The sequence below is a fragment of the Arvicanthis niloticus genome, chromosome 2, assembly GCF_011762505.2.
Source record: "Arvicanthis niloticus isolate mArvNil1 chromosome 2, mArvNil1.pat.X, whole genome shotgun sequence".
Taxonomy (NCBI): domain Eukaryota; kingdom Metazoa; phylum Chordata; class Mammalia; order Rodentia; family Muridae; genus Arvicanthis; species Arvicanthis niloticus.
Window position 1 is genome coordinate 59,601,424 of NC_047659.1, and position 25,814 is coordinate 59,627,237.

Here is a 25,814-nt window from a genome sequence, read left to right on the forward strand (position 1 = left end):
CTCCCCCCCCCCCCATTCCCGCACTCGCTGGCTCCTCCCTCGCTTCCCGGCCTGCCGGTTTAACCCTTTGCTGGCTACTAGGAGGCGGGAGTAGTTCTCCATCTAGCCCACTCATTCTCGGGCCCCCTCCCAACCTTGGGAGATCGGGAAGGCTGTGTTCCCGCAGCCACCGCGGCGCCATGCCTTTAGAGAGAAATTCCTTCTTGTGTGTGTGTGTGTGTGTGTGTGTGTGTGTGTGTCTGCGCGCGCGCGCGCACGCAGTAGTGTTAAGTCCCCTCCCCACCCCCGACTCGTTCAGGGGGTTTCCTCTCCCAACTTTCCCAGAAGATACGCAGTTTCAGAGTAGTTTCTCACTCAGCGCCCCTCCTCCTGCCCTGTCCTTCACGATCGTTTGCGTCCCTTAAAGACTCCAAGATTTCACGTTCTCTTTGATTCCCAGACTCTCAGGGCGGCTTGTATAGCTATGGGACCAGTGTGTATGGGACTTTGTGTGAGCAAGTGTATGTGCGCGTGCCCGCGCGCGCAGACGCTTGGACAGGTGTAGCTGAGTGCTGGCCTTTTATTCCTGTCGGGGACCAGGGCGGGAGTACGAGTGCGTGCTCGCTGGTTTCTGAGCTGGTGGGCCACGCGAGGGCTGTGTAAAATTTTGCGCGCGCGACTTTAGGATGGGAGGCAAAGGGAATAAATGTTCGGGTGTGTATGTACCTTAAAGCTTTTACAAATGGGTGTAAGTTTGGGAGTGCGTGCAGATTTGTGTGTGTGTGTGAGTGTGTGTGAGCGCTCGTGCGTGTGTATTTACGTGATATGTCCCAAAGGGTATGATTTCTTATCCCTCGCCAGAGGGCAGAAGAGGACCCAAAAGTGGTAGCCGACTGCTGGTTCACAGAAACTTCTAACCCTCTTACAGAGGGGCGGATGGGGACCTCATAGGGGACCTAGACGCCTCTATCCTGGCGGTATCAGCCAATCCCTGACCTCAGCGCCTTATTTTAAAAGCCTCAACACCTTTTGCTCCAGTCTTGGTCAGTCCAAGGTGCCTAGTATTCGGTTTTTGATAATTACTGTGTGAAGGATACTTGGGGGAGCCGCTTCGGGGACCGTCGCCAAGCGGCGCGGGCGGGGTTGGGATTGTTGCAATGGTGCGTACGGCGGAGGGTGCCCGGGCCATCTGGACGCAGTCGGACCCTGCGTGCGACAGCCTGGAAGCATTAGGTGGCCACTCCTGCGAGTGGAGCGGGGGAACCCTTAGTCTAGGCACTGACTCTTCTTCATGCCTGTGCCTGGGTCCATCGTTGTGCACGGCATACAGTCGGCGCTTTATAAATGTTAGTCTCATTCTTCTCATTCACTCCACGCTGCTTTTATAATCTGTCATTCTTCTCTCGTCCTCACTCGATTTCTCTCATTTCCCCAACTCTTATTCATATTTTATGATCCCTAGTCTCTTGTGCGCCGCCTTTTACTTTCTGTCCTTTCTTCCCCAAAGATGAGTTATACCTTCTGTCTTCTTTGGCTCCCCGCCCCCCACCCCGTGTGTGTGCCTCTGTGTGTGTGTGTGTGTGTGTGTGTGTGTGAGAGAGAGAGAGAGAGAGAGAGAGAGAGAGAGAGAGAGAGAGAGTCAGTCCCAGCCTCCTGGCCTCTCCGCGTCTCTGCGTGTGTTTCTTCGCTTCCTCTTTGTCTCCACTCCCCCCTTTCGTCTTGTTTCTTGGCGGGGTGGTGCTGATGGTGGTGGCTGCTCCCAGCCTCTTGCACCTCACGCTGGAGTGCCCCCTGCTGGTTCTATCTTTCGCTGCTTCCCGGGCTGTCTGCTTGGCAGCCCCTGGATTTTCTCCCCTGCTTTTCTCTTTTCCAGGTCAGGTAGAAACAGAAAGGGGCATATTTGGGTTTCCTGTCTCTGGAATAGAGCCCTGGTTTTCCCTGGGTTCTACCCTGTTCAGGGCCCGCGCCGGGAGCGCGCGCGCGCGGGGGGGGGGGGGTAGTTAAGTGCTGGAGGGGGCGGCGGGGAGGGAGTGTTGGGGGTAGCAGGGTGGGATTTGGCGTCCTTCCCCGGAATGAGCCGCGGCACAATCTGTCGCTGGGTTTGTTTGCCGAGCTGCCTCCGGAGCGCAATGGGGCTGGCTCCCGGGGAGCGAAATATCACAAGATGCGGAGACAGACGCTGAGGGGCGGGTGGGCGGCGGGCTGACTCAGGTGTGCTTCATCGACTCCCCGGGCCTCAGCTCTTCTGAGAGGGGTGGGAGGGGAGGGACACTGGCCCCCAGCACAGGCAGGCAACCAAAGCTTGGACGGGAGCCCCATCCTGGGATGAGCTGTGTGGGGAAGAGGGTCCTTAGCTCCAGGCCTCTCCATCAGCCGGGAGTTGGGATTCCCTAGACAGCCACAAGCTCTCTAAGCCACCGCCGGGTACAGGTGTTCGGGTTTCCCATGGTTATCTGTTGACTCACCACTCCCTCCTCTAGAGTGCCAGCGTTTTGAGGGCATAGAAAATGTTTCTCGTACAGTGTGTCCAACAGGTGCTGAGCAAGGCTGTTGGGCCGCTGGCTGGTGGGTGGGCGGGTGGCTAGTAGCGGTTTCCCAGAATCCTACTGTGCATTTGGATTTTCCTGTGGGCTATTCCCACCTCTTGTTTCTCCAGATAGTTACATCTGGGGTCTCTTCTCCTTGCACTCTCTGACAACTCTATTTGGATTTGAGCACCCTCTTTCTCTAAGTCCTCCTCCCCATTCACTCTCTTTGTTCTGCCTCCTTAACTCATTTGTGCATAAAGAATGCAGCACTCATGAGGCTACATGAAGTCTCCAGCTCCCAAGGCAAGCTGGCCTCATTGCTGTTTCTAGGTCATCGGTTTGTTGTTGTTTGTTTGTTTTTGATACGGGCTGACCCACTAGAAGCAGACCCCGTGATGTTTGTTTGTTTGTTTGTTTGTTTGTTTGTTTTGGCAGTGAAATGTTTGGAGATCCCAAGGAGTAGACTGATGGCTGATGGCACAGTGTAATCGGGGACTGGTCATGTAGGCCCATCTCTGCCTAGACAGTTGGTCGGGCTCTGGGTACTTCTTGACCACAGAGCTGGCCCGCCCTCTGGTGGCTATATGTGGAGCTGCAGTCCCAGAGGAAGCCAAAGATCTCTAGAAGGGGTTGATGAATATAGACTATACCTACCCGCCCCCCACACCCCTCCCAAGCAAGCCAGTGTCTGGAGAAAAGCAGGCTTCTAGAAGGACTCACAGAAAGAGTTAGCGTATTAGCATAAATTGGCACATGATATCCTCCATGAGTATTCTCATTGTGTCACTGGGGCCCCTAATCTCTCTGGCGGTCCCATTTAGTGCATTGACAGGGCCTCCCCCAACCCCTCCTAAACACTTCCTGTTTGGCACCTTTAACTAGAACACTGTTCAGTAAAATGTCCATTTTGAGACTGCTCAGTGGTCACAAACACAGAGACTCTATCTGGTGCATGCCTCTCTCTCTCCGAAGTTCTCTAGTTAAACAGATGACCTTGGCCAAGTGCCCGAGCTCTCCTAAGCCTCCAGGCTTCTCAAGTAGAAAATGGGAGACAAAAAAATTTGGTTTCCAGATCATAGAGCTGTCTGAGGATTAAATGAGATAAAGCATGAAGAAAATCTAACAAAGTCTCTGACCCCATGCTCAATAATGCTAAATGGTGTCATTACTTGTGCTTGTAGCCTAGAGTGACCCAGAGACTAGACTCTGCAGTTGATGGGTAAAACGCAGAGGTAGAACCCAAGTTCATCAGGGTAGTGCTAGGTTGTGAGTCCTTAGTCACCATGGCCTCCCCACGGAGCTCAACTTGACATTACTACCATCTCTCAGCACATGACAAGGTTGCCCAGCGTCATGGCAGGATTCCCAGCCTGAACCAGAAGTTCCAACCTCAGTGCTGCCTGTAAGTGTAACCTGGGACGGCCTCTCAGGGTTTCAGTTTCCCCACTGTTGAAATGAACATCATGGAGTTGGGGTTCCTGAGAGCCTGGCTTTCTGGCATTCCTGGTTCTCGGAGACCTTTGGGATGGAAGCTACTGAACCTGGGTTCCGTCAGCCAGGGTCCACATTGCTCTCCCCTTTCCAGCTCTGGGCGGTGGGTGGTGTATGGGCTCAGTAGATGATCAGGATTTGTATATAGGGATTCCATGGAACCTCATCTTAGGATTCTTAACGCTCCTGATATCGACCACACAGGGATGGTGGGTATTCCCATGAATTACTTTGAACACTGCATCATCTTCAAGATGCACTTGCAGTCTCTCCTTGAGAGTCACGCCCTATTCTACTAGTTGTCTGGTGGGGAACAGGACACCAAAACAAACCTTTCTAACTTGAGGAAGAAAAAAAAAAACCCTCTCAAACTATATTAGTTTAAAAGTCAAGTTCGGGAACTGGAGAGGAGATTTGGAGGTTAAAGCAATTGTTTTTGCAGAGGACCAAGGTTGGGTTCCCAGCATCCACAGGGTGGCTAACAACCATCGGTAACTCTAGCTCCAGAAGAATCAATTCATGTTACTTATGGTACTTACTGTGTGTCATTACTTATTTCAGGCCACCAACTTCTGAGCACTGGATGACTTAGAGAAACTCTGTGATGGGGGTTTGTTTGCAGTCCTTTTAGCAAAGGAAATACAAACTGGAAGAAACCGGAGTCATCTTGTACTTGTGTCAGAAAAGTCTTGCCTCAAGCTCCGTACTTCCCAGTCTTTCTCCAGGCAATATCCATTCCTCAGATAAGAATTACCTAAGGCCTTGGCAATTTGCCCTCCTACAGCCTATATCCTCATTGTGGTGCTGGGACTACAGAGTTTTTTTTCCCAAGTGGCCCAGCTCTCCTTTGAGGACACTCCTTAGCCTTTTCTCCAGCCCACCTTTCTGTTACTTATGTTCCCATAACAGAAGCATGGATGCTGGGCGGGGGCGGGGGCTGCCTTACAGAGAATCTACAGATACGGGTGTTTGTGTGCTTGTCCCTGAGGACCCTCGTAAGGGCTATATAGCTGGGAAGAGCCTCGGGAATGGTATATTTCTGTATAGAACCTTGTGGAATCAGTCTATTCTAAATTTGAATCCAGATTTCTAGTATCAGGTTTCTTTGTAGAATGTGGGGATGGTGCCCGTGGCTGGGGAAGCAAAGGGTTACTTTGAGGGGCAAGTCTTGCCTGCTTTGACTGTTGTGCGATGAGAGAACTCCCAACCCATGTTGATAGTATTTCTGTTTGCACTTGCATCCCAGCTCTGTACATTTTAGGTCCAGCTATGCCAAGAAGTCACAGGACTTCATGAAAAAGGAACATGACTGAGCAATGCCAACACATACTAACCTCTCGTTCTTTCGTGAAGCCCCATGCAGTGCTGAGCCTCAGTCAAGATTTGGCTTCCTGGAGGCCTGTTAACTCAAAAGTTGGGTCCCGCTCCATTGACTGGAGTCTCTCTTGGTTGAAGGCCTCCTGTCTCCTTAGACCATGAACTTGTTGACTTGCCTAGTCACATTTTCTCTCATTCCTCTTATTTTGTGCACCCAGAAGTGAGCCCTGTCCATGTCCTTGGCATTCCCATGGCACACATATATTCTGCTGTGGTCTGGGTCATGCTGGTATCTATCAGGGGGTGAAAAATTAAATTGGAGGTGGAGCAGTGCTTGGAAGTCCTGCTTGCGGCGTTTATTACATGGGTTGCCTGGGAGATTTTTAGTCTGGGGACCACATTAGAGAGCAACCAAAACAAAACTAAAACAAACAAAACCAAAACAAACCAAAACCCAATGAGTCCAACATCTGTATTGCTGTAGCCACGTGTCTTTCCATTACCTTTTTGAAGACATCACATAAGGCTGGGCATTTTGGCATCTCTGGGATGCATTTTGGGAAAGACTTTCTTTAGTTACATAGTGAGCAGATAGAGCAGAATAATTCTTTCCCCCTGGGTTCCACTGGATTTTCAAAGGAGGGCAATTAATGGGAGAGGGGGGAATTGTTGGTTAGGGTTGAAGAGAAGAGCCACAAGCCTTAGAAGGAGGGACATTAGATCCCTACTGACTGGGGTCTGCAGTCACTGCCCAGTCCAGGCCCCTGTTACAATATCCTGCAGACAGATATCTCTGCCTGTCAGTCCATTTCCTCAATTAATCCGAGAATTAATCTTCCTAAGGTGTAGTCTTGCTCATGCATCATTCTGCTCTAAAAAACCTCAGTGGCCAAATCTGGCAAGCAAAGGATTCCTATCTGTCGACTCTGAGGCACTCACTGGAATCTAGCACATGAATCAAAAGACTTCAATAGACAAAGAGGTGAGGGATGTGGCCGGCTGCTTCACCCAGTTGGATAGGAAGAGAGCAAACAGATACTTGGAAAATAGTTCAAACTGTTTGTGATCAAAGAGATGGAAATGAAAGCTGAATCAGGGTAGCATTTCAGACTGATTAAATTAGCAGAATTTAACAGACATCATCATCCTGCGCTGGCAAGGCTGGGTAAAATCTGTGCTGGCTTTGGAAGCAGTGTGCAAGTCTGCAAAACAACCAAGTGAATATGCAACAAGAGCCTTGAGAGTATTGTTATCTTTTGACCCACTAAGCCTGCTTCTGGGGATTGGTCTAAAGAACATAATTCAGTAGGTGAAAAAAGCCCCAGGCATGCCACTGGAATCTCTCTCCTTCATTTCTCCAAGCAGTGAGATGGTTAAGAAAACCACGGCTGCTCTAGTCAACGCAGGACTATACAGCCGCAAAAATGGTAATAATCAAGGATATGCACAAACATGAAAACTGTTTATAACGTGTTTGTTGATAAAGGGCAGGACACAAAATTTACATGAATACTGATTGCAGGCATGCAAAATAAGTCAAGAGGAGAATATGCAAAAACGGAAATTGGCGAAGGTTGGGAGACTGATGGGTGATTTTTCTTTTTCGCTTAACTGTCTTCTTTGTTAATAATGTTGAAATTTATTTTCATAACTGAATAGGTTCTATAACAACAAAATCTTATATGGTCCATGAAGTAAAACTCATTAGCTTACACTCACTGTAATTACAATTGTTACACTTACTAGGCACTTCATACATTCCAAGAAGTGAATGAATGCCTTGTGCATGTGACTTCATCTTTGCAGGCATCCTGTGACATAAAGATATCACACCCATTTTATAGATTAGGAATCTGTGTTCTGGCGTGGCTAGCCCACCTGTCCAGACAAAGAGTGGGAGCTTTAATTCTAGTCTGTTTGATTCACAGAACTCATGTTGAATTCTAAAATTGTCATTGTATGTTAGTGTTTGAGGAACTCCAGCCACGATTTTGAGGATATCTGTGGTTCACATAACATGTAACATGAATCACTTGGTTTTAAAATTTCAATCAAATCACTTTCAAAACATTTAAATTCTTTCATTAGCATTTTATTTATAAAGCTGTTCATTATCTACTCGCTTGCTTATTTATTTTTATGTCTACGAGTGTTTTGCCTTCACACCTGGATGTTAGATAACTTGGAACTGAAGTTGTAGATGGCTGTGAGTCACCATGAGGGTGCTGGGAACTGAAGCTGAATCCTCTGGAAGAGCAACAAGTGCTCTTAACTACCATCTCTCTAGCCTTCCCATTGCCTGCCTGCCTGCCTATCTATCTATCTATCTATCTATCTATGTATTATCTATGTATCTATGTGTCTGTGTATCTGTGTAGGTAATTGCTGCTGGCGATGCAGGGTTCCTCACGCCAGGCTGTGGGTAGTTGGCTGGGAATGCTCTGGGTTCCTCTAGGGAGAAGTTAGGCCCGGCTGCTGTGGCTCACTAAAGGCCTCTCCATGGCTCCTCAAGGTGCTGCCTCAATGACACGAGAAAGTCCATGGGTTTTACAGGCTTTAATGTCATGGCGGATGGTGGATGGATCTGGATGCACCCCCCCCCCCCCAAACCCAGGGCAGACCTGAGTTAAATAGGGAGGGAGAGAGGGGGGAGGGGCTGGGGAAGAATGCTTAATTGGCTCCACCCTCTGGCCTTCAAGTACTTCATTAGTATGTAAATCTCTCTAGGGCCTGAGGCCTGTTCCTCATAGCTGTTGGCCATAGACCTCTCTGTGGGAGTGGTTGTTGGAGGGCTGAAGCTAAATGAAAAGAACCAGGGCCGGGGAGCAGAGCTGAACTCCTGCCAACTGATAAAGGTTCTGGGGTTCCAAGCCCATGCTCAACTAAGCACCCAGCTGCTTCTCACAGCCCACTGCCCCACCTATGTATGTATGTATGTATGTATGTATGTATGTATGTATCTATCTATCTATCTATCTATCTATCTACCTACCTATTTATTTTTGTTGTGTGTGATATATGTGTACATGTTCATGTGTGGGCACATGCATGAGACCAATGTTGGGTGTCTTCCTCATTCACTCTTCATCTTAAAAAGTTATGTGTGTGTGTGTGTGTGTGTGTGTGTGTCTGCATGTGTGTCTAAGCACAAGTGTGTGGGTGCCCATAGAAGTCAGAAAAGGGCCTTATAGACTATACCATCAGGTACTCTAGACCTGGAGTTGCAGGCAGTAGTGAGATGCCTGATGTAGGTTCTGGGAACCAGACTCAGGTCCTTTGGGAGAGCAGTGAGAGAAGGGCTGAGCCATCTCTCTAGCCTCTCCACCTGATTTTTTTTTTTTTTTTTTTTTTTTTTGAGGGACTGTGGGATCATTTCTTAAGTGGGTTGGTTGTATTTTTGACTGCACAATAGAATATCAACATTTACAGTGTTTTAAGAATCAATGATCTTAGCCGGGCAGTGGTGGTGCACACCTTTAATCCCAGCACTTGGGAGGCAGAGGCAGGCAGATTTCTGAGTTTGAGGCCAGCCTGGTCTCCAAAGTGAGTTCCAGGACAGCCAGGGCTATACAGAGAAACACAGTCTAAAAAAAGAAAGAAAGAAAGAAAGAAAGAAAGAAAGAAAGAAAGAAAGAAAGAAAGAAAAGGAAAAAAGAATCAATGATCTTCCTTTGGGTAAAATCTGACTTTGTCACACAGTGAGTCTCGGCCTTTAATTCCAGCATCACATCTTCTATACTCCCTTCTCTCTTCTACTTCTAGGACTTGAATCAGCCCCTGCTTTTCTTTTCAGCCTGAGCTTTCCTCACCCCACTTATAAGATGTGCTCATAACTGCACCCTCAACCTCAGGGCCAACACTTCCCCAGGTCTTAACTAGGTCAAATCTAGATCAAAGTCATTCATAGAAGTAACTTGGGTTCAGATACTTGCCTACTGTAGTACCACTGCCTGGGACTTTGTACACCTTCTGTCTGCCAGCTCTTTAAATCATCAGATGTTTTTGTTTATTTGTTTGTTTTTCAAGACAGGGCTTCTTTGTGTAGCCTTGGCTGTCCTGGAACTCACTCTGTAGACCACACTGGCCTTTGATTCCCAGAGCTCCATCTACTTTTGCCTTCCCAGAACTGAGATTAAAGACATGGACCACCCACCACCCTGCTCAGATATGGGTTTTAAAAGATTTATGCTTTACACCTTAGGAATATGAGGCCTGCCACAAGCTAAAGATTTGCTTAAATCAAACAGAACAGTTATTCAAAACCTTGCCAGTGATACCAGCACTGGAGAGGTAGAGGCAAAAGGATCAGAAGTTCAAGGACATCCTTGACTACACAGTGAGTTCCAGGGAAGCTGGGAGACAACTCAAGACTTTGTTTAAAAACAAAACAAAAACAAACAAACATAACAAAACAAAATGCCAAGATTCCAGTCTGGCATCACTGGGTTCCCAAGAGCCTTCAGCCCACTGCTCTGCACCCGAGTCTTAGTCATAATAAAGACCATCTAACAGGCCAGTAGTTCCTTTCTGTGTACCCTTAAAAAAAAGTTGATCTATGAGTTGCTTGCCTCCCCAGAATGAGGAGAAAAGAGGCACTCTCATCTATCATGGATACGGGTGTTAATTGGTATGGCTGCTTTGAAGGTCAGTTTGATAAATGGTTATTAACTTTAAGATGTACATAGTCTTTGATCTAGAAATTCACATTTTAGGAAGTGATCCTGCAATTATTCTTGAAGTGTGCACGTGGATATCTGTAGACTGAGAGCAATGCAGCCTTGTTTGTAGTTGCTTATTATATAGTCAAAGAATCTAGTGTCACCAGTGAGGCATTAGGGACTCAAAGTCTACTCCATATATAAATAGCTCAAAACTGTCATTGAATTTAATACAATGAAAAGAAGAATGAGGGTCTATATGTTCTTTTATGGGACAGAATTGAATATACTAATTTGTGGCTGGAGAGATGACTCATTGGTTAAGAAAGCATATTGTTCTTCCAGGGAACCTGTCTTCAGTCTCCACACCCACACTGGGAAGCTTGTAACTGCATGTAACTCCAATTCCAGTGGATCAAAATCCTCTTCTAACTTCCACAAGGCACACTTGCGCACGCGTGTACACACACACACACACACACACTTTAAAATAAACTTTTAAAAAATCATATCAAGTTAATGATTGGGGAGATGGCTGAGTTGGTAAAGTGCTTGCTCTGTAAGCACAAAAACCCAAGTTGATCCCCAGAAAAACAGAGACAAAAAGCTAGCACAGTGGAACACAGTTCTTATCTCAGAGCTAGGTGGATATCTTGAACTCTCTGGCAGGCCAGCAGAGACTACTTGGTGAGCTCCAGGCCAATGAGAGACTCCGTATCAAAAAACAAGGTGGATATTTCCTGAGAAACAACATCATATCCTCTGGCCTCTGTGTAGACTCACACACATGTGCAAAGGTATCCCTCATGTGCAGTGACACAGGAGCAGGCATATACACACAGAGACACACAGTAAAAAATAAGTTAAAGTTACTGTTAAGAAAATAAGAGGCAACAGTTTAACAGTATGTTACCACCTGTGAAAAAGACATGTGGGATGAAATATTGATACAATTATACACATATTGTATCATTATATGCAGAGACTGTCTCTGAGGAAACAGTAACAAAAGCTGGCCAGCATTATGAATTGGGCTGGAAGGCTGGGCCGGGAGGGCAGGGACTGGTCCTGACACTAGGTTTGCACAGCTGACTATTGAAATCTCTAGCTCATTTGGCAGGTTTGGGGATATGATACGAGCAACAATAATCATGGAGAATCTAACTCCTTCAACATCATCTTGCACCTGCATTGGATGCTCTTGATATTGTCATGATAGCTGAGAGTTAGTCTCTGTCTCTCTCTCTCTCTTTCAAGAGGGATGTGGGAGATCAAACCTAGGGCCTCAAAATATTATCCGTGTGTTCTATTTCCAAGCTATGACCCCTGCCCTGGACTTATGTTTTACTGTATAACCTTTTGTACTTTAAAAAAAAAAAAGCCCTGGTACATGTATTATCTCTTTAATAATTCAGCATTTGAAATTAAAAACAGAAGAAATTCTTGCTTGAGCCATCCACGTAAGAATGGGGACTTTCCACACTGCAGGGGGAGCCTTAGTACATGTGAACTGTTGGTGTGTTGGGGCCTAAACCCCACTTCTATAGCACTTCAGGACCTAGATTCCTCTCTGTTGTGTTCTTTTCTTTTTCTGAGAAGTAGCTGGCCATAGCTCCAGAGGTAGAGACATAAGGATTGGTCAGTTCAATGGCTTAATGATACTGTCAAGATTCAAGTCCTGTCTACAGTGTGGCTTCATCCTAAACCAGGTTGGTTCTATCTTGATTATAAGTTGACTTCTAGGATAGCCAAGACTACATTGACAAGTGACCTGAGTTAGTCAGGCTTTTTGTAGCCATGACAAAAATACCAGTGCAAACAAATGAGGAAGAGTTTATTTTGTCTTATGTTTCCCGGATGTTACAGTCCAATAGCTGGCTCTATTGCTTGTGGGGCTTTGGCAAGATAGAGCATTTGATAGAGGGTAGTAGAGCAGAGCTTTTCATCTTGTAATAGTCAGGCGGGAAGTAGCAAGATATAGAAGCAGCAGCAAGTGGGAGTGGGCAAGATATAGCTCCCAAGGATGCCCTATACTGGGGACCTCCTTCCTCTAGTGCAGTCCCACATCTTAAAGTTTCTATCCCCTTACAAAAACAGCACCACCAGCTGCAGATCAACCCTTCAACACATGATCCTGGAGGACATTTAATATTTTAACCATAATATAACCCAGCCACGGAATGAAGACACTTCTTTCTTCTGTCTAGGATAACTTGAGTCAAAACCCATCAGAGCTGGCTACTGGAAAATGAATAGGGTGATTGCTTTTGTCAGGACTTTTGACACTGTCTCTTGGAAAGGACTATGTTATTAGCACGATTGTGTTGGACTCATCAAGGCAGCCTTTCCAATGGGAACCACAAACAACACGGCTGCTACAGTAGAGAGGGAGAAGAGTTTGTGGGACAGTTAAGGTCAAATACAATGTTTACCTTCCTCCCTATGTTAGGCCCTAGCATCTTGCCTGGACATGAAACAAAGAGAAAGAATATTCATACATTTATAACATTGATTTGTTTAATTATTCTCTTTCTTTGTTTCTTTCTTTCAAGCTCTGAATATAAATCCTTTCTCCCTTAAGTTGCTTTGTCAGGGACTTTGTCACAGTGATAAGAAAAATAACTGCACAACTTATAATCCCCGATATGCTTTTTTAGTTATTTATTCTTTAGTTTTATTATTTATTGTCTGGTTTATTCTAATTGAGTATAAACAGAAATTTGGGTTTTGTTTTTTTTTAAACATTATCATTTAATGGTTGGGTGATGGTGGCACATGCCTTTAATTCCAGTACTCACGAAGCAGAGGCAGGCCTATCTCAGAGTTTGAGGCCAGCCTAGTCTACAGAGCAAGTTACAGGACAGCCAGGGCTGTTATACAGGAAAATGCTGCTTCAAAATACCAAACAACATTTTTTTTTTTTTTTTTAAAGCTAGTCTCTCTCTATGGAACTCTGGCTGACCTCGCACTCACATAGATCTGCCTGCCTCTGTGCACCAAGTGCTGGGATTAAGTGTTCCCTACTATGCCCATCTCATGCTGCTATTGAGCCCACAGTGGTTGAAGTGGTCCTTGGCATATGACAATCATTCAACAGTTTTTTAAGCAAATGACTAAAGGACCCTTCCCATATTGGATTTATTTACAGGAATGTGCCATAAAGAGAGAATTGAGAAACCAAGCAGCCCTAAACACAAATATGTAGCTAAAATACAGAAAGGTCTATGGTGAACTCATAGGGGCCATAGAGAGCGCCTGTTGTTCTGTGTGGGTCAATGTGACAGCCATCTTGTGGAGCTATTTGTCCAACATTCTCCTAAACTCATTTGCTTTGGAACTCTTTGTTGGTAGCCAGCTTCATCTAAAACTTCTAGATTTGGTTCAAGACCCTTTGACTCTTAAAGCCTGACCCCACATGGGAAAGGGAAGACACTGTAGTACGTCCAGATTCTAAAGTCAGAGGATGATAAATCAGGCCTGCCTAAACTGCACCCTGTATAGCTCTGGCTGTTCCCCAGTGAACAGGGTGGAGCCTTCAGGAAGCCTATTGCCTTTCTTCCTCAGGACAGGTCCTCTGATTGAAGTTCTATCTGGCTTTGGGAGGTAAAAGAGAGGCTGCTGCTAGGTGTCACTGTGAGCCCGGTGAGACTTAGCATACTTGGCCTTAACTAGCTTGGCTGGAACATGGAGTGTCAGCAGTAGGCTTTGACCCCACCTCTCTTGCCTGCTCGGGTTCTGTACCTGAGCCTCCTCATCACTTAACTAAGCAATGGCCCCTTTTAAATGTCACTTCTTCTGGGATGGAATACCTTTTACTTACGGGCAAATGATGTTTCTTGTGTCCCAGGGAAAGTGTCTGTACATGCATCACTCCAAGGCTCAGCTGAAAGAAAGGGCCAGGCCAGACCAGAGTTCTTCAGATCTTCAGATTTGTGAGGTGATGAGGAGGGAATGTGGACATGCTTTGTTTTGCAAATTGCAGGGATTTGTAAATGAGAGAGAGAGAGAGAGAGAGAGAGAGAGAGAGAGAGAGAGAGAGAGAGAGAGAGAGAGCAGGGAGAGGCAGACAGAGAACCACCTTCCAGAGAGGAAACAGTAACATGAATCTCTGAAGGGTGGAGATTGAGGCTCTGCAAGAGATACAGCAAAGAGAAAGAGTGGGGCCTTGAACTTGCACTGATGCTATCCCCGCATGAGCATTCATGATTATTTTTCTTCTTAATACACTACACAAACACACACACAGCAATAATACTAAATATTTTTATAAATTTCATTACATTTGTGTGTGTGTGTATGTGTACACACATGCTCTTGCACGTACCATGGGTTACAGACGTACGTAACCAGGTCACCAAGCATATACAGCATGTATTTTTTTTTTTTTTTAAAGATTTTATTTATATGAGTACACTGTAACTGTCTTCAGACACACCAGAAGAGGGCATCAGATCCCATTACAGATGGTTGTGAGCTACCATGTGGTTACTGGGAATTGAACTCAGGACCTCTAGAAGAGCAGCCTGTGCTCTTAACCACTGAGCCATCTCTCCAGTCCCAGCATGTAGTTTTAACCAATACGCTTACTGTTACTATTTATACTGAAAACAGAATGAAAGGGGGTCTGGGATGTGGCTCAGTTGGTGGAGTATCTAGCCTACACCAAAGTCCTAGGTTCAATCCCCAGACATTAGCAAACCCAGCACTTAGGTAGTAGAGGAAGGAGGATCAAGTTAAGGTCAGTCTCAACTACATAGTGAGTTAAGAGTGAGCTCCAGGAGACCAAAAAAGGAAAGGAAGGAGGGAAGAAAGGAGAAAAGAAACAAAGAAGGAAAGAAAGAAAAAAATAAGGAAGGAAGAATACATATTTTGAAACACTGGGCCATCTGAGTGTAGGTCTTGCCTGATCATCCTGAGTTCTTTCTGGAGAAGCTCCTCCCTACAGAGGGACATGCTCCAGCACCAGCAAGATCTAGCCACTAAGACAGAGCAGTGGTTCTGGGTACCAGCTGAGATGAGTCTGTCTGCAGCAGGAGAGGGGAGCAGAGTGGTGGAGGAAAGTGTGAGGAGAACAAAGAAGCTTCAGTTCCTGGCAGCTCCCAGGGGGATGGTCCACAAGCACAGGAAACCATTAATCTGCCTGGCATGTTATAACCAAAAGCTGTTTCAGAGATTAATACACTGTATGCGTTACTCAGAAGGGACATCTTGTTTGATGAAGTTCTATGTGACGAGTACCTTGTTTGTACAAGAATTTCTTTTTTTCAAGGGATTAGTTGGACAAGGGATGACCTTGTAAGCATAAGAACCCCAAGTTCCATCCCCAGAAACCACATGATAGAAAAAGAAAGGAAGAAGAAAAAGGAAAAAAGTTAGGAGTGATGGTTGTGCTTGTAATCCCAGCAGAGAGGAGATGGAGACAGTGGATTCCTGGAACTAACTCTAGCCTAATGAGAGATACTGTCCTAAAAGATGGTGAGTGGAGGTTGGGGAGATGGCTCAGCTGGTAAGGGCCCTTGCCATCAGGCCTCTGACTTCTATGTATACATCATTATGGCACATGTCTACACATACACACACACACACACACACACACACACACACACACACGAGAACTGGAGAGATAGTTCAGCAGTTAAAAGTTCAATTTCTAGCACCCACATGGCAGTTAACTGTTCCAACCTCCACTTCTGGTTTCTATAGGGACTGTGCACATAGTACACAGAGATACATGTAGTCAAAACACCCATACATAAAATAAGGACAAATCTCAAAAAATAAAGGTTTTCTTTCTAATTATGTATGTGGGTGTGTACATGTGAGTGCACTTCCTTCCTTCCTTCCTTCCTTCCTTCCTTCCTTCCTTCCCTCCCTCTGCCTGTGGAGGGCAGAGGGGACTGAACTCAGGTCCTCTGCAAGAACAGCATGTGTTCTTAACTGCTGAGCCATCCTCTTCAGCTCCAAAGTCATGTATACAGTTCAGAGTACTAACCACTAAGGCACTGTCAGATAAAACATCTTGGACATAAAACAGGAGTCCTACAAGACTACAGATGAACTTCTGGGTTTATTTTAGAAAAGAATGTCTATTGGGACAGCCTTGGGCAAACCATTCCAGGAAGGAGAGACTATTGGAGAGATAAGTGGATTATGGCTGCAACAATTTCCTCATTCCTAAGCCCATCATCCCATCCCTATAAGGGAATGTAGCAACTGTTCTCCATGGCAGACCTCTCAATGTCCTGAGGGAGAGAGGCTGACCCTCACTTTATGCATAAACAGTCCTGTCTGTTGAAGGTCAGACCCCTGTCTCTTTTTCTGCCTTCTGTCTCTTTACACTGCCTCAGAGATCTAACACAATTCAGTGAACATTTACATATGGGCAGGTATCCTGGTTTGGTTTACGTCAACTTAACAAAAGCTAACGTCATCAACAAGGAAATGGCTCTATAAGATTAGGCTGCAAGCCTTTGAGGCATTTTTTTTTCCTTTTCTTTTTTTTCTTTTTTTTTTTTTTTTTTGGTTTTTCGAGACAGGGTTTCTCTGTATAGCCTTGGCTGACCTGGAACTCACTCTGTAGACCAGGCTGGCCTCGAACTCAGAAATCCGCCTGCCTCTGCCTCCCAAGTGCTGGGATTAAAGGCGTGTGCCACCACCGCCCAGTGAGGCATTTTCTTAATTAGTGATAGATATGGGAGGTGGTGGTACCATCACAGGGTTGGTGGTTTTGGGTTCTTTAAAAAAGCAGGCTGAGCAAACCATGAGGGGCCAGCCAGTAAGCAGCACCCCTCCATGGCCTCTGCATCAGCTCCTGCCTCAAGGATCCTGCCCTGTTTGAGATCCTGACTTGGTGATATGGAAGTATAAGCAGATAAACCCTTTCCTTCCCAAGGAGCTTTGGTCATGGTGTTTTGTGACAGTAAAAATGGCCCAAACTAAGACAGCAGGAGTATTACCTGCAACTCAAGGGCTGGTGCTCGCCAGCTGTCTGGGCTGCTGGGGGAGGCATCTGTGGAAACTGACATGGCCAGTCCTGGCTGGAGCAAACAGGAAATGAGGGGGAGGGGAAGGAGGGTGAATCTTTGAGGCTGTAACCCAAGCCTGGTTCTGGTCTACTCTCTGCTTCCTCTTCCTCTTCCTCTTCCTCCAAAGTGCAAGAGAAAAACTCACTCTGTAAGGTCCTGCCACCACGATGGAGAATTCTTAAACTGTGAGCCGAAATAAATTGCTGTTTGCCTGAGTTATTTCTGTCAGGTATTTAGCTACAACAGTGAGAAAGTAAACAATTACAGAAGGCTTTCTGACTAAAGACAACAAACCCACCCTTCCTCTCAGAGGTCACTAATGGTCCTTCTGTCCCTCTCAATTAGCTTTGCCCATCTTGACCTTTACACAAATGGAATGGTTTAAACATTATCTCTTGCTCTCTCTTCCCCTCTTCCTCCTCTCCTCTCCCTTCTCTTTCTTCAGACTCTTCTGTATCCCAGACTGGTCTCCTATGCATTATGTAGCCAAGGGTGGCCTTGAACTTCTAAAGGTCTTTGTGTTTGTGGAGTAATATCCATTGTGTGAATAAAGACAGTTTGCTTATCTATATTCTTACTGGTGGGCTATAGGCCTGGGCCTCTTTTGAATAACGCTATTATGAACTCCCTCCTGCTCTCACATGGTAGACACACACACACATTTCTTTCAGGTGAATCTTAGTTGCAATTGTTTGGTCAAGGGCAGGGGTGGGAGGTTCATAATGTGGAGACTTGTAGAATTTCTTTTCCTGTGTGTTTCTGGTGAGGGTGGGTCTCCAGGGAGATTCTGGGGGCGGGGGGCATGGAGAGTGGAAGGGAAGCAGCTGTCATTTTGTAGCTCAAATACATTGTGCCTAATCTCTGGCAGGACCTGACTGGCATGAGTCCATAGCTAGCTCCCCTTTGCTTGGCTTCTGCTCTGGAGTCAGGAGTGTCTGAGGTGACTTCCACCAAAGGCCCTCAGCTTCAGAAGATACAGCACATGCAATGCAGCAAGAACTGACTGGGGTCTAAGGCTTCAGTCCATCTTCCTGAGGTTCCATCTCAAGCTTATGAGGTCTGGCTTGTCTGTTCGCCTCCCTTACTTTATGTCTAATCATGGCTGTCTGACTTGAGGAAGCTCTAGTATGAGGTAATCCATATCAGATGGCTTACTCATTGTTCATAATTAAGACCAAATCCCCATAACCTGCAGGACAGACAGACAGACACACACAGTGTCTATTCTTGGTTGTCAACTTGACTACCTCTGGAATTAACTAAAACCCTCAAGCCACTGGGCATATTTGTAAGAAATTTTTAGTGTTTTGGATCACTTGAGGTCTGAAGACCCACCTTAAATTTGGGCCACATCCTCTCATGGTAGCCTCTATAAAGGACAAAGGAGAAAGAAGCATTTGTTCTCTGTCTTCTTGTCCTTGCTCTCAGTGGGAAGTTCATTCCTTCACTGGAATTGGAGCCTGCATCTTCACTGAAATATACACCAAAGACCAGCTGAGACATCCAGACCTGTGGACTGAACAACTACTGTATTCTCGGACCTCCGGTGGGTAGACAGCCATTGCTGGACTAGCTGGAACACAGCCTGTAATAATAAACCTCCTTTCTAATAAACTCATTCTAATAAACCTCCTTCATGTAGAGATAGATTCATTCTTATTAGTTATCAGATCTTTTCCTCTGGAGAACACACACACACACACACATACAAACACACACTCATACACACATGCACACTCATACACGCATGCACACACATACTCATATACAAATGCACACACAGGCACACATATATACACTCAAACACATATACACTTTTGCGCACACACATTTGTATACACACACTTGCATGCACACACATGCTTGTACACATACATGTACACACATGCATACTTGTATACACAGACACATACTTGTGTACACACACACATCCACACACACACAGAGTGGTTCTTGTCCTCTGGTTGAACTTGGATGATTCAATGGGTGTTTATTTAACGCCACTGGAAACCGCCAGACACTTCGCAAGCAACTGCTCCTACACACCCCTCTGGTTGCTGCAGCTTGCCTTACCCTGTTTCATTCTTTTGGATTTTTACCCATTCTGCTAGGTGGGTGAGCATTAAAAAAAAAAAAAAAAGCTTTCTTTCAGCTTCTTACAGAACTCAGGAATAAGGCACTGACTATTGAGCAACAAATCTTAAAAATGCAGTGCTGTCTTTTGCAGTGAACTGATGGGACCAGAGAGGCCACCATGCCAAATGGGATAAGCCAGGCACAGGAAAAAAACAAGGACAGGATGTTCCTTCTCATAGACGGGAAAAGAAAGTCATTCTGAAAACTGGACAAGTGCCTCCCAGAGACTGGAACCACCGCTGCAGGGATGGGTAGAGGGTGGAGAAGGTTGAGAGGACATGACCCCACATGCTGTGTACATGTATGAAAATTCAGTCTCATCGGTATGTATAATTAGTATGTGTTGATAAAAAAGAAAGCAGGAGCTTGCCTGAGGAAAGACTTTGGTAGCTGAAGGAAGCTATGTGATACGGAACTGTACCTTCACCCCTCATTGGCTGCATGATCTTGGTTGACTATCTCTCCGGGCTTCAGCTTTCTCATCTATGAAATGAATTATTCATCATCGCTAACAAGTATCGATTGCTTCCCAGATGCCAGACACAACTCTAAGCACCCCACGTGTACTCAGTCATTGAATTCTCTTGATTCACACTGCCACGACTCTCAACTTAGGTAATGTGTCCTGGGCATATACACTGCAGACCCACAGCTCAAACATGGACAGTTTGGCTTCTGGCACCATGTTGTTCATTTTCAAGTCTCCGCCATAAGAAAATGTGGGGTTAGGATGACAATGTGGATGCTTAGGCTCCCGACAAAGTAACAGGACTAATAAGGAGGGCAGTTATTTCCTTCTCCTCTTTCTCCCTCTCCTCACTCTCCTCCTCTTCTTTTGTAGATTGCAATTGGAACTTGCCATTAGTTTTGTCAAACTGCAGAAATGAACCCAAACAAACAAGCACTTGAGAAATCCAGCTGGAATCACAACAACGGCATCCAAAAGGTTGGTGCTCCCAAGGATCCAGAAAAATCCAAAGCTATCCAGAGATGACACCCAGGACACTCTGACTTAGATATTTTGGTCCTTGGCAGGCAGGAGGCTTTGGAGGCGTGTCAGGCTTCACCTACGTGTCAATCCATCAACTTCCTTTACTGACTTTGTACTGAATAAAGAACCTCCTGGTATTGATTTTCTTTCCCAAAAGTCTGTCCTTCCTGAAAGAGATTGTGCTGACCAGCCAGCCTCAGAATTCCCAGCTGCTGGGGGCTTTCATTTCCCACTGTAAATTAATAAGTTGCATTTAGGGTGCATCAATCAGTCTCTTGTGAGTTTATTTAGAATGAGCTATCTTCTCTATAACTGCATACCAACTTACCATCCAGGGGAGGGAGTGGAGAAGAAATACCTTCAGTTCAGTAAGAGGAATGTTTACAGAATGTTATGAAAAGGGCAGAGTGTGTAGACAGAGGGTGGGGACAGGGACATTAGGGATGGCTTCCTCGGAGGCAGGAACTGGCAAAGGAGGGCATGGACTTCTGCAAGACACTTGAACACTGTCCCCGAGACCTGCCTGAGTTAGAGGTGTGTCTCTTCTAACTCACTGGCTGAGTGACTTAGCCAGGTTTCTGCACCTCTCTGGTCTTTATCCTTAAAGTTCTTATAATGATAATGTCCAATATGGGGTGATGTGGGCATCAGATAATTCCAGATGTCTTGAACTATCCTGGAGAATTGACTTTTGGTTGGGCAGTGGTGGTGTATGCCTTTAATCCCAGCACTTGGGAGGCAGAGGCAGGATGATTTCTGAGTTTGAGGCCAGCCTGGTCTACAGACTGAGTTCCAGGACAGCCAGGACTACACAGAGAAACCCTGTCTCGAAAAAACAAACAACAACAAAAATAAAAAACAAAAACAAACAAACAGACAGACAAAAGAACTGATTTCTGGACTTGTCCCATCCAGGATCTCCAAATCCACAGATGCCTAAGACCTTCTTTCTATACAATTTCAGTGTGTGTGTGTGTATGAAATGCTAAAAAATAAATACAAAAAAAGAAATGACTAGTAAATAATTTGATCTTTTGACATGGCTACCTTGCCAGTGAGTGTAGAGTGAAAAATTATAAAGGCCATCTTATCAAATATGTGTAAATTTTTTCGCCTTAGACCTTGGGCAGAAAAGCACCTGCCAGCAGGTTTGGGTCCATCTAATTAGTTACAGAGGAGGGGGGAGTTACAGTACAAAGGCCTGTTAAGAACATCCCAGAAACTGACTGGCCAAGGGAAGAACTACACCCTGCCCCATGGTATGGCCTACTAGTGTTCAAAAAAGGTAAAACAACCAATCCTGTGCACCCGCGCGAAAGTTCGATTTTTCCCTACCCCGCCCATATATAAGCGCTATGCCCCTGAGCCACGAGGTCAGTCCCTCTATCCCCTATGTGAGATATGGGGATATGGGCTGGCCCAGAGCTCTGATTTAATAAACCACCTCATGTATTTTACAGCAAGACGGTCTCTCGTGTGTCCTTTGGGTGCGTGTTATCCTGAGACTTAAGTGGACCCCTTTTTGGGGAGTCCCGGACCTTTCATGAGCTCCCAGGATGCACTTGACTCTGCCCCACCGATGCTAGGTTACAGGCATGTGGCTCTGTACTGGGAATTTGAATCCAGGTTCTTATGACTGAATGCAAACATTCTTACCTATTACTTCACCTCCCCAGCTCCTATGCAAGGCACTGGATACAATGTAAATGTTATGCAAACAGTTGTTAACAGTAGCTGGGTACCATAGTACACACAGTAATCCCAGCACTCTGGAGCCAGAGGCAGAAGGATCAGCCCATGATTTCAGTGATTTCAGGGACAGCCTGGACTACATGAGATTCTGACATAAGACAAAACAAAACATGTAGCAATGAATTATTTGGGAACACAACGACAAAGAAAACAATTCCTACATATTTAGTATAGATGTACTCTCTCATCCCCCATACCCAGAATATTTGACCTGCAGTTGGTTGGATCTTTGGTTGCTGAATCTCCAGATAAGGTGGACGGTGTCATACAAAGCTCTTAGCTTGAGGCCTGGCTCACAAAGGACACTTAGTAAATGGATGTCATTACTGTTGCCATTATGAATGCCCTGAAGGGCATTTCCGCAGAGGGCATTTCTGGAAGGAGTTCATTTGGCACTGGGTACATCCTCAGGCCCTAAAGTCTGCTCTGTGATTGGTGACCCTTAGGTTTCAGATGTGCAGAGCAGAATGTTCTTTGTAGTAGAGGGATCCTTCCTTGAGAGCAATCACAGCCCATCCTGTGGTTTAGCAGCTGAGAAGAGCTCCATGCACAATTTGCAAGAGCTCATCAGTTCGTGGTTTCTGAGTCACTGTTGGGTCATTTCAGCTTCTAAACAGATCTGGCTGTTCTCTGGGCCGGAAGGGCAGTGCTTGGAGACAACTGAACCTTACCAGAGATCCTTGTTTGGGATGAGCCTTTTCACAGAAGAGTAGCATTTCAGCAACTAGGGCAGAGAGATGCTCCATTTTGTTTCTAGGGAAAGAAACAGAGCCCCCCCCCCCCCCCCCAGGACGCTCAGTAAGGTCCAGCTGTAGACCCGAGCAGCTCCTGGTTTCCCTGCTTTCTTGTCCCATGCTTGTCCACAGATTCTTGTGGTTCCTCCCTTGATTTTCCCACAAGCTTACTTCTAGATTGGGACAAGACAGGGGGAGAGGTAGAGAAGGATGGACAGGCATGCTAAGAGGGTATTTGAAGTCAAAGTAGAAATTTAAGCAAGAGTATCCAGGCGTGGTGGGGCAGAAATAAAGGCAGACCACAGGCTTAAGGCAAAGGAGTCTCAAGAACAGAAAACATAAAGAATATCCTATTTCAGTTAGGTGAAGCAGGTTTGGAGATCCAATAGAAATGCTAGACATTAGGACCTAAGAGAGCTTTGATCTCTAGTTTCCCTCAGAGCCACACTGAGTAAAGGGCCTTGTATCCTGTGGCCACTCTGAGGTGGCATCCTGTACTCACTGGCTAGAAAGAATGCTGGGATGTCTGGGGTCGGGTGGGGGGGTGTCAAGAAGTGTGTGTGTGCTCCATTCCTGCCCACATCGTAGCTCCTGTAGCCATAATTAGCCTGGTGCCACATGCTTTCCTGTCCTATCTGGGGCCTTATCTTGCAGAGCTCAGCCAGCAGGATTTTATGGCTTGGTCTTAATGGGCTCACAGATCCTTTGGGAGAACGGGGATTGGATGTGACTAAGTCTGAGCTCTGGTTGAGACCCTAAGCAGTAGCTGAGCAGCAGAAATGAGAGGGGTTGAGATGAGACTCTGAGGGTTGGAGAGCTAGAGAGAAGCAGAGAAAGAAATGGTTGGGAAGGAAGAACCACATAGGAGAGAGCCAAACATTCAGTCTGGGTAGGAAAGGGAGAGGCAGCTAGGAAGTTCATGGATAAAAGACAAAAGACGGGCAGAATCAGAGGACAGAGTTTACTGGAACAGTCAATAGAATCCCAGAAAGGAATTAGCACCACTCACCTAACAGACAACAAGGGCTGCAGACTCTGTTGTAGAAAATATTTAATCTCAGTCTGGGGCTTCTACCCTGCCTTTGACCATTTAGTTCCCAGATAAAAGATATACAATGATTTTTTATATTTATAATAAGCCTTTATTAGCATTAAGGCTGGACAGATATCTACCCTCTATGGAATTAAAATCTATTTCCTATCAATAACCCCAAGTTACTACTTACTCTGTTTCATCTGGAATGCTCTAAACTCCAATTGTCCAATCCTCATGATCATTCTTTCTTGACTCCTAACCCATGACATCTTTCTCCTCTCTCAATCATTTTCTGTCTCCATGGTCTCCATCGTAAGCCCAGGAACATTAAGCCTCACCTACCTCAGTTTGCCCAGCTATAGACTGTAGGCATCTTTATTAACTAGCCAGAAATAACTTGGAGGCAAGGTTACATAGCATCACTTGGGTCTAGGTGCAGACTCATCTCTGGGCAACCAGGCTTTGGAGGCCCACACTTAGCATAACAATATATAGCAACAGATCAAACCTCAACAATTCCTCGTTTTCATCCAATAAAAGGCTCCTTTTCTCCCAGATATATTGAATACAATTATAATAGCCATGAAAATTATAAGGTATGGTATATATTTATAATATCCAGTTCATTATATTTGGCAATTTTATCATATATTCTATCTTTGTGAGTTAAATTTTTGTATTTAAGTTATTTTATATCTTAACTTGTATTGCCATCCTAAAAACATCTTTTTTAGACCTAGAACATCTTAAATCCCAAACAACTTAAGTTTAATTATGAGACTGTTAGCATTTTGTCTAAACTCTTAGCAACAGCCAGGTATGCTCTTCCCCACAGTTACCTGGCAACAGACAGGTAGGCCTGGCCCACTATAAAAGGGGCTGCTTGCCTCCTTCTCTCTCTCTTGCTCTCTTGAACTCTTGCTCTCTCTTGATCCCTCTGTCCCCTCACCCCTTCTCCTTTTCCCTTCCCCCTCTCTCCACGTGCTCATGGCTGGTCTCTACTTCTCTACTCTCTCCCTCTCTCTGCCTCTTCTACCCTCTTAACTGCCCTCCCCAAGCCTCAAATAAACTCTATTCTATACTATACCACCATGTGGCAGGTTCCTCAGGGGGAAGGAATGCCTATGCGTGGGCCCACTGAGATAGTCCTTCCCCCCATACCTCACCACACACCCATAGAACATATCCTATATCTCTTTATCTTTTTATAAACACATCAGAGACTAACTAATCTTCAACCATATCAGAAATCTGAGAAGGAATAAATATTATTTGGGTATGCAGGAAGCACAGGGACACACCTTCCAAAAATCATAGAAATGACAGAGAAACCTTTCTGCCTAGACAGTCCCCAGTCCTCCTTCTAACATAGGAGCATCTATCTTTAGCCCTCTGGCCCAGAGTATCTGACAGATCGTGGGTAACTGAAGCAGGAATTATGAAGGACTAGCTTACCCTGTATTGCTTAGCAATTGACCATTCTATGTCTGTTTGTCCTTTTTGGACGGTATTCTGTCTGCAGATAAAGTTGGGGCTCACCCCCTCCCCCGCAGTGGCTAGTTTGTCACAATTGAAGCACAATTGAAGTGGAATGGGGGTACTGCCAGAAGCAAATCTGTCTTGTAGTCAAAAGATCTTTTAATAATGAAATGATTTTTAAATGCTATATTCTGTTTATCCCTAATGTTTTTGAAGACCATCTATATCTAGCATATCCGAATTGTTAAATATTGTTTATTTTTAGCTATTTACTATTTGAATATCTTTGAAACATTTTATTGTAATTAACTAAATTAATATCTAATATGACCATGAGTTTGACTATCTGACTATTAACTTGTGTTGCTTAATTATTCTAAACAGTTTGTCATAGCAGCTGTTAAAAGAACTGGGACTAAACCTTGTATATTTAAATGAGATGCATAGGCACAATGCCTATTTACGAATTGAAATGTACCTATATTATGTTGTAACAAAATTAATCTTAAATTTTGCATCAATAACAAGAATTTATATCAATGAAAACCTTAAATCTGTACCAATATACAAAATTCTGTGTCAATGTAACAATATAACTTTAATCTTGTATCAAAATATAAAGATCTTTATCAATGTAAGCTTATGGCTATAAAATGCTTTTGTCTAAGATTAGATTCAATAGTCCATT

At 45.1% G+C, this 25,814-nt stretch overlaps 1 long non-coding RNA gene across 2 annotated transcripts; it reads left to right on the top strand.

The window, feature by feature from the left end:
- The first annotated feature begins 17,739 nt into the window (after positions 1 to 17,739).
- Positions 17,740 to 20,266, top strand: LOC143441358 (uncharacterized). 2 transcript variants are annotated; one of them, XR_013108676.1, is made up of 3 exons: positions 17,740 to 18,544; positions 19,226 to 19,749; positions 19,976 to 20,266. It is a non-coding gene; the product is annotated as an uncharacterized LOC143441358 (long non-coding RNA). The 2 variants fall into 2 exon arrangements; XR_013108675.1 differs by having other exon boundaries at positions 19,226 to 20,266.
- The last annotated feature ends 5,548 nt before the right edge of the window (positions 20,267 to 25,814 follow it).